The sequence below is a fragment of the Solanum tuberosum genome, unplaced genomic scaffold (genome assembly GCF_000226075.1).
Source record: "Solanum tuberosum cultivar DM 1-3 516 R44 unplaced genomic scaffold, SolTub_3.0 scf01170, whole genome shotgun sequence".
NCBI classification, from domain to species: Eukaryota; Viridiplantae; Streptophyta; class Magnoliopsida; order Solanales; family Solanaceae; genus Solanum; species Solanum tuberosum.
In genome coordinates, this window is record NW_006240053.1 from 8,159 (window position 1) to 16,535 (window position 8,377).

The window sequence follows — 8,377 nt, forward strand, 5'->3', positions numbered from 1 at the left end:
AACTCGGAATCGAGTAAACTCGGCGGCGTTGGAAAGATCATTCCACAAGCTTCACAACCATAACTGGAACTACTTCTAACTCATCCTGAGCTGGAAGTTATGACTGCTCAAATTTGGCCAAAAATCACTGATCTCCATACTTAGCCAAATTTTCCAGATTTTCAAATCCTTTCCAAAAAATGAAAATTTTCAAATTCTAAGCCTCTTCTTAGCTATTTCAAATTGTCGGATGTTACATTTTTTGTTAAAACCAAACCAACCCAAATATATTCGGGTTTTTTTTCCCAATACCAAACCACTAGAGGTTTTTTTTCAGTTTGACTTGATTTGCGGCTTGGTTTGATTTTCGGTTCGGTTTTGTACACCCCTAGTTCTATATATATATATATATATATATAAAAAACCCTAATATATAAACGTGTTTTATAATTTGGTCTCAGCTTGCATTTATGTCCTTCAATTTTGAATGTGCACAATTAAATACATAAACTTATATGAAGTTGAACAAACAGATACACACGTCCTACAATGCATAATACATGTAGGATGTGAATTGTTACGTAAGACGCCATGTAAGATGTGTATCTACTAATTCAATTTTGGATGATTTGAGTAGGTCTCTATTTATGCACACCAAAAATTAGAAGATATGGATATCAGAGACCAAATTAAAAGACACATTTATATGTTATGCTTATATAAAAATGATTGAAAAATCAGTTCACTAAATTTTCGTTATGCATGTGATTTGAGAAGAATCGGATCACATTATTTTGTTGCATACAAGAAAAAAAAATTAGAACACCCCATGATTTTATTTTTTTTATATTCAAGTTAAATTTTCACTTCTTTAGTCAAGGAATTATATACCATTGGTTGACTTAGTCTTCTTTTGTCATTATTTGGAGAAAGAAAATTTATGATACCAAATTAAATAAATTGATATAACAATTAAAACAATAACGTGTGGAAAAAAAAAAAGAGGGTCCAATATTATTAGAATATTCAACACAATATTGGAAATTTGCTATTAATGATGAAGGCAACTTCACAAATCAATTTTCTTGGTATTGATGATTACTAGTAAATTAGTCAAGCTATGTGTGGTTGGTAAAATCACACTAAATTTATGAAATGATCATATTTTTATAATATTTGAATACAAAAACAATAATAAAAAATTGGACACATGTGTTTTAATTTTTTTTTTTGAGATACAAAAATAATGGGTTCCATTGAGTTTAATATCTTACATAATATTTGAAACTCTTATCTTTATTTTATAAAAAGTACTACTGTATTTTAATTTCTCATGTTATTATTGTTTTAGGTTTTCTACTTTTTTATTTTTTTTGTTAGAAAAAGTTTTTCATTTTTCTCATATTTAATTTAGTCAAATATTTTGAAAAATATTTTTCAAATGGACTAATTTTCATCCGATTTAAGAAAAAAAAACCGTTCCTATATAAAGTGAGGAAATCATATTCCAAAAACTCCTTTTCAACCTAACTACCCAACTCCGACTGAGGATTCTGTTTTACTCAAAAATATAAATAAAATGAAAAATGACTAAGTTTTTTGAAAAAAATCGATCAAACTTTTGATTTAAGAGAAATCGAATTTCCAAAAGATCAGAGTCGCCACTTAATTTTTAAGTAAAAATCAAGAAAAAACTTAAAGTTTTTCAAAAGATTCAAACAAATAAAATCAATTGAAAATAAAAGAGTTCGAAGTTCAATGTACATTCCGAGAAGGTGTTAGGCCCTCGGAATGCCCACTAACTCGCGGTTGACCGGCGATTTGAACAAAAAAATGATTTTGACTAATTTTGAAATTTTAACTAAGTAAAAGAATTCATTTATTTTAACTAAGTAAAGAACTCATTTATTTTAACCTATTTTTTAAATTCTAATTAAGTAAAAGAACTTATTTATTTTAACTATTTTTTTTTTTTTGAAATTTTAACTAAATAAAGAACTTATTTATTTTAACTATTACTATTGTTTTATTTGGAAAATATATTTTGGACTGGTTTTAGAGTCGCCACTTAATTTTAAAGTAAAATTAAGAAAACTGTTGTTTTCAAAAAGATTAAAACAAAAAATCTAATGAAAACTTAAAAGGGATTCGAGGGTTCTTATTAGTATTCTAGGAAGGTTTTTAAGGCACCTAGAATATCCGCTAATGCGGTTATCCGACAATTAACTATTTGGCTAAATTTTATTCGACTTAACTTAACTTGCAAAAATTGAACTATTTTATAGTTCGAACTATTTTTTTAAAGGGGAAAAGGGGGAAATATTGAAATATTATCTAAGTGAAATATTTTGTAAAATTAATTTTTTAGGCCTCGTTAAAGGTGATTGATTTAGTTAAGTTATAAAACCGAAACGGGTATCTTTGGGGATTTGAATTTTAAAACCTTAAGATTAATCGCAGATAATAGTGAGTGAACAAACACAACAAAGGAAGGAGGGCGAACTATTTTTTAAAGGGGAAAAGGGGGAAATATTGAAATATTATCTAAGTGAAATATTTTGTAAAATTAATTTTTTAGGCCTCGTTAAAGGTGATTGATTTAGTTAAGTTATAAAACCGAAACGGGTATCTTTGGGGATTTGAATTTTAAAACCTTAAGATTAATCGCAGATAATAGTGAGTGAACAAACACAACAAAGGAAGGAGGGAAAGAGATTTGGGCCCAAATCTGGTTTTCCTGTCCGCCTGGGTCGGTATTTGGGCCCATTTTCGTTTTGGGCCTTTGGCCCATTTGAGTCACCTGCACCTGTCCTATACTAACGTAAAAGAAATATATTTTTTTGTTTTTATCTTTGGGCCTTAGGCCCAATTCTTTCACATGTCCTAGAAATCTAACAAGAATAATAATATCGACTAGATGGGCTTAGGCCCAATAAATAACAAAATACAATCTTTGAAATAAAGAGTGGGCCTTTAGCCCAAATTTTCAATTTTCTCGATCTGCTGCTTCTTTTGACTTCGGGACCTGTTCGTCAACTTTTATAGCTGGCTGACCCGAAAAAGGGCTTTGAGCCTTTATGGCTCTGTCGAAATGCAAAATAGGATGAGCTCATAGTGAATTCGGACAAATTTCACAAATAAAAAAAAATAAGAGTTAGTATTTATTCGCAATGACAAGACAAAAAGTAATCACACGAATTTTGATTTAAATTTGACCTTAAACGAAGTTCAATCCACAGTAAATTGATAATTCACAAGAGACTAATAAGAACTGGACCATAACACTCAAAGATGTTAGGAGTCATTTAAACTTAGGTTTAACCAAGTCAAAACTCCAAAACAACACAAAAAATATAGTAAAATAAAAAAAATTAAAGGAAAAAAAAAAGGAAAAGCACAGAGCAGTGAGCAATTAGATGAGACAATAGTTAGTAGATTAGGAAATACTGACGATAAGGCACTAAAATTTCAAGAGAGAGCATGTCATTCACTACTATAATTCTATATCCAAATGCAACTACCCATATGGAACCCACTAATTACCCTTTTACTAAGACAACCAACATATAATAATATCCAAAATGAACCACCACAAACGTAAAAAAACAAACATTCATTTCATATTAAAATACCCATAACAAGGTCCAGTAGTGAATTAGCTAAAGTGATATAAAAAAAAAGGGTTGCACTCTATTACCAAAAGACTCACGGATCGATTTAAGGAAGCAAGTGTCACGAATTTTCAGATTTAACAAATTTTCAAAGCATTTACCCGAAGAACTAACCATAAATGGTCACACGTGCAATTCAAAATGAAGGACTGGATGGCTTTATAAATCTGAAATCTGAAAGCTCACATTGACTCAGGCTATTATAGTTGAACACAATAAAATAAAATTTGAAGTCAAAGTTGTGAATCACGATTTTTCTAAAATAAAACACTATTGGCAGAAACTATTAGAAAAGAAGAATAGAACACTCATGCTGAACAAACACATATAATAATGAGGCAGTGGTATATTATGGTGAGAATGTAATTTGGACCGAATATGCAACTCGGCTCATTTATGGTATACAAGATATATAGACAGAGCATGAGAGGGAATAAACACGATTTTTTTTTCTTAAAAGCATTTCGCATTTTTTAGGAGATCGATTTACAAACAACAAGCATTCTTTGACTAGAAAAATGAGCGAAAAGAGACGTGAGCTTAACTCGGATGAGACGCACTGGACCATAAGATATCCATTTAAATGAAAATAGAGCAACTGACTATTCATCTAACACACTGCAATTGATACAACATGCTACTTCATCTCAACTAAAAATCACGAGAAAATAAGAGCCCACAGGTTCATCAACATTCAAGCAAATAATCTTAAGAAGAGATAGTGGGATACCCTTGAAATAAACAACAACATAACAGCAAAGCTAGGCACGAATAAACAAGAATGAAAACGACACTCATTAGCAGACAATAGAATAACTAAAGCATTACAAATAAGACGTATCGGTATGTCAAGAACTCAACAACCATCAGTAGCAAAACAAACTTCCAGAGAGCAACACGATTTTTGAAATATAAGGGATGAGAAAGTCGAGAGGTTGTTACCTTTTTCAATGCAGCGAAATGGAGACGGCAACAAGCTGAGCGACGACCTTCACCACGACAACTCAGACACTAACAACAATCAAAGAATCCGAGCAGAATATCGTCCATAATCAGACTTATGACAAACAAAATAAAGGAATGAAGCTTAGACTAGCCTTAGTTATTTCCTTTTCTTCTTTTAAGATGTCGTTTTGTATGTATCTTGTATCTATTTCACCTAAGCTGCTCTTTCGTATAAGTCTACAAAGCCAAAAAAAATTTCAATCCCTTTCAACAATGAACAATAAACCATATATATAGCAGGGAAATAGGGTTTCGAATGGGGGAAAAAGGATCAGAAAGTCCTTTTCAAAAGGCCAAATTTGAAATTCAAAAACTCCAAAAACCTTTCACCCCTTCGACTAAACACCATTTTTCATGCAATTTTGAACCATTCCGGAAGAGGAAAGGGTAGACGCAGTGGCGGAGCTACAGCCAACCAAGGGTGGTCAGCTGACCACCCTTGGCCGGAAAATTACACCGTATAGAGAGGTTAAATTCTGGATTTAAGGGATAAATAAATAATGTTGAACAACCTTGACATAATTTCTTCCATGGCACAGTGGTTAAGCGTGTTCATTTCCACCCGAGGTGCGCAAGTTCGAATCCCGTGAGCGCACAACTGTTTTGGTTTTATTTTGAGAGCAGAACACAACCTCACACACCATTATTATGTTCCTCAAGTTTCTTAATTATTAATATTATAATTTTAATAATATAGAGTAACATATATGAATACATTATTTAGATATCATGTATTTCTAATTTTTATCTAGGATATAATGTACTTTCGAATGGTGAAAATAAAAAAGCCATCATTTTACATTATTTGTGTTTATATATGTTAACAACTTTAAACCAAAGGATAAATCAATATATGCGTTTTATCTTCTTCTTCTTTTTTAAGAAATTTTTTTTCTGCTGGGGTGATTTATGTTTCGTAAAGCTAGATGCATTTGTTCTATCAATATTTCACTTTAAAAACAATAATCATATATTTTTATCATATAAAATCAATGCATCAAAAAGAAGAAGAAAAATTCGATTATTTATATTTGATATTGACAAATGTTGAGATCGTTCATGGTAGAATCACTAGGTTATGCAAATAACATTCAACTCACTTATTAAAAAAAATATTCTTGAACACCCTTGATGAAATTGCTGGCTCCGCCACTGGGTAGACGAATGGACTTGATTGATTCATTATCCTTGAAACGCCACGCGGCTCAATCTCGAGGCTATAAGGATGAAATTTGCAGATGCTTTCTGCTAGAATCGCGGCTGCTGCAGAAAAAGGTAGCTGGGAACGCAAAAGGCTGTATGAGATCGTACCAGGCGTGAACTCGTCGTGTAAATTGACGCGAGTGAGGCGCAATCCTTGACGTCGTTACTACTTTTCCATGTTCTTTGACGCGGATGGCTGCCGCTTTGTTGCGTGAATTGCAAACTGCCATCGTTCTCGCGTGAAGAGAGGAAAACGCGTTGCTGCTGAGCTGTTGTCGTGAAGGAGTTCTGGGTCTCTTTAGAATTGAAAAAGTGGGCCGGGTCGGAGTTAAAGGGGTGGGCTGGGAAAATTATTTGGTATTGTTGGCATATAAATGCTGAAAAACGGAGGAGAAGATGGGCCCAAATTTAGTCTGAAAAATTTGGTTTAAGGTGAGGTAAAATATAGAGTTTAAAATGGTTAGATTTGCAGTAGAAAAGGTGGCTAAATGGATTGCAATTTTAGTCAATTAGAGTTAAGAAATTAGCCAAATTGAATTCTATTGGTGAATTCGGCTAAAACTAAATAAGATAAATTAGTATTAATTAATTAACGAGCTTCTTAATCTCAACGAAATAAAACAATTAACTTAATTATAAACTAATTAACTCAAAATATAAACCGTTATATAACTAAACTAATTTACCAAATATTTAAGTAAAACTAAAATCTTTTTGAAACAATTTTTGAATATTCATAAAAATACTAATTATATGCAAAATTATATAAAAGATATATATTATTTAAAATTATAAAAAGTGACAAATTATTTAAAATAACTTGCAAACTATATATTTTCATTTTTATTTTTTCGAAATTTCTAAAATTAATTATTTTAAATCGTTTGAAAATTAAGAAGTTCAGAAATTAATTATATCGGGGAAGGTTAAAATTGGGTGTCAACAACTATTTTTATCATTTTATTTATCTTAAGGGGGAATGAACTAAAGGGAAATTTTTCCAAAGGGGAATAATTTACTGACAAGGCTAATAAAATAGAGCTAAAAATATAGATATTTTAATTTTGAATGTGATAAAAAGTTGAAATGGCTATCTATGGGAATTTAATTAAATTAAACCATAAAATTAACAAGGTTAGTCAAATAATACAATATAAATAATAAGAGCAAGGAAATGAGTATTGGACTCGGGCCTTTGGCCCAGGTTCCCCAAATATGTTGAACCTGTCCTATTCTAAAAATTCCCGACATGATTTTGGGCCTTTTGGCCTATCTTTGTTACAAAATCTGTCCATTTCAGCCCCCTTTGGACTGCTGTAGCGCTTGAGCTTTTTTAGCTCATTTTTTGTTCCTGTATTGGTTGTATACAATGGATGTATACAAGTGTATACATTGAGGTATCACAACTCTTTTCCTGGCATTATTTGCTCCAGTTTGCCCTGTATTTCAGCTTCCCATCAACTTGAACAATATAGGGTTGACCCGAAGAAATTCAACTCGACGTTATGCAAGGGTGAGTCCCAAGTGGACTCGGGTTGACGTCACATGAATCAAAAGAAAATTAAATTAGAGAATAAATCAAGGGATGATTGGTATAACATAATTATCAATTAGCTTAAGTGGAGGGAAAAACATAAACATTTATTATGGATTAGATTGCTGCCAACATCAAGAGTTTAAAGAAAAAATAAAATATGTCAAGAAACAATGTGTGTAAAATTAAATAATTGCACTGTTCCTACATGAATTAAAATTTAACTAACATTATGTGCAACCCTCGTGACATCACTTCACTTGAGACAAATCCATGGAAATAACTACTGCCCTTGACATGAAAGATAAAGCAAAACAAAAGACATACTACCTAAGACTTGGCATGAGAGGTTCAAAATACATCATATGATAAGCCAAATGTAATAGTAAAAAAAAAAGGATATGAAGGTTAAAAAAAGAAGACATTTTACGAGTTCTTTCCAACAGATTCAAGCAACTACAAAGAAAACCCAAATCTAATGCTATATTAAGAGTAAATAAAGCCTATAACATATACGATTCGACACATACTCCGCAAACATAGATAGAAACGAGACTACGGGTGTGTTTGGTATGAAGTCTCATGTTTGGTTAGGTTAAATGTTTTGGAAAATGTTTTCTAAATCAACTCATTTTCCTCAAATTTAAGGAAAATGACTTCCCTTCAAAACTTAAGGAAAACATTTTCCAAAAACTCTCTTTCAACTTCAAACTACAATTACTTTTTTGTTGAAAAAATCAATTTATTTTATCCCTACCCTCAAATCAGCCCCCCAATCAACCTCCTAAAAAAAAGAAAATTTAAAGCTTGTTTTTAAATTCAATTTTTTTACCCACCCTCACCCCTACCCCTACCCCGTCCCAAAAAAATATTAAAAATTATTTTAAAAAGATATTTCTAATTTCAAATTTTTATTTTTTACCCCCACCCACTACCCTCGCCCCTCGCTATCAATTTTTTATTGTTTATAAAAAATATTTTCAAC